Source organism: Austrofundulus limnaeus, unplaced genomic scaffold, assembly GCF_001266775.1.
Source record: "Austrofundulus limnaeus strain Quisiro unplaced genomic scaffold, Austrofundulus_limnaeus-1.0 Scaffold698, whole genome shotgun sequence".
Classification (NCBI taxonomy): Eukaryota; Metazoa; Chordata; class Actinopteri; order Cyprinodontiformes; family Rivulidae; genus Austrofundulus; species Austrofundulus limnaeus.
Window position 1 is genome coordinate 168,219 of NW_013953100.1, and position 1,590 is coordinate 169,808.

Here is a 1,590-nt window from a genome sequence, read left to right on the forward strand (position 1 = left end):
TCTGATTGTCACCCTTGTGTTTCTCCTCAGGTGTTTTCTGTTTAGTCATTAGTTTTCTGTGTATTTAAACCCTGTCCTGTCTCAGTCTTATTGTCAGATCATTGTGTTTTGTTCCTGAGCTTTGTCTCCCTCGTGCCTGTGTTTTTGAGAACATGTAAGTGATTTCTGAGCTGCCTCAACAGCATTTTCTGTTATTTAATAAATCTTTTTGTTCCTTTTTGAACCTGCCTACGCCCTGGGTCTGTTCCTCCACCAATCCCGATATAATGATCCGACCACGCACCCAGCCTGCAGGCAAAGGTTTTTCTGGTCTGCCCCTTAACAAGGCAGATAATTTTTTTCCTCACCAACGCCTGAACCACACACGACCGGTTTGGCCTCACCTGCCTGTGAAGAACCAGTCCCGTCTCTGCTGCCGTGGGAGGATGAGGTAACAAGCCCTCAGATTGCTGGATCGCTCATGATCCTCTGGTGGTCCTCCACCTATGCGGCAAAACGACTCCTCTGCCAGCAGATCGAGGATGTCTTGGCGAGGCGTCCCGATCTGCTGCTCTGCCTGGCCACCGGAGGGTCAGTGAGTACGCTCGGCGTCATCTGGCCGAGCATTTGAACGCCCACCCTTCCACCCCTTCTGTGTTTCCTGGGCCGTTGCAGCGCTGTCTGGGACTTTGCTGTCCGAACCGGCTGTTTGGGCTACCGATTCACTTGAGTTTGCTGGGTCACCCGTAACAGCTGGGTCATCTGAATCCGTTCCTGAGTCTCCTGAGTTAGTGGCCCCAGTCCCACAATCGGTGGTCACCGTTGCTGAGTTGGTGGTCCCAGTTCCATAGTCGGTGGTTCCGGTGGTGGTTCCAGAGTCAGTGGTCCCTGACTCAATGGTTTCACAATTGGTGGTCCAGGAGTCGATGGTTCCACAGTCGATGGTTCTACAGTCGGTGGTTCCAGAGTTGACGGTCCCAGAGTTAGTGGTTCCRGTGGGCCCGGAGTTGGTAGTTCCCGTGGTCCCGGAGTCGGTGGTCCCACAGTTGGTGGTTCCAGAGTCGGTGGCTCCACAATCGGTGGTCCCGGTGGCGGTTCCACAGTCGGTGGTCCTGGAGTCRGTGGTTCCGGTGGTGGATCTACAGCCGGTGGTCCTGCAGTTGGTGGTTCCGGTGGTGGATCTACAGCCGGTGGTCTCAGTGGCTCCACAATCGGTGGTCTTGGAGTCGGTGGTCCCAATGGCGATTCCACAGTCGGTGGTCCTGGTGTCGGCAGTTCCGATGGTGACTCCTGAGTCGGCGATCCTCGAGGCTCGTGGGTCGGCTGCCACCCCCTCCACATCATCTGGGTCGGTTGCTGTTGCCTCCACATCGCCCGTCGCCTCCATGTTGCCTGGATTATCGCCCGTCGCCTCCATGTTGCCTGGATTATCGCCCGTCACCTCCATGTCGCCTGGATCATCGCCCGTCGCCTCCATGTCGCCTGGGTCGGCTGCCGTCGTCTCCATGTCGCCTGGGTCGGCTGCCGTCGCCTCCATGTCGCCAAGGTCGGCTGCCGTCGCCTCTTCATCCCCTTTGTCACCTGTGTTCGCCGTCACCGAGGCTCCGGCTC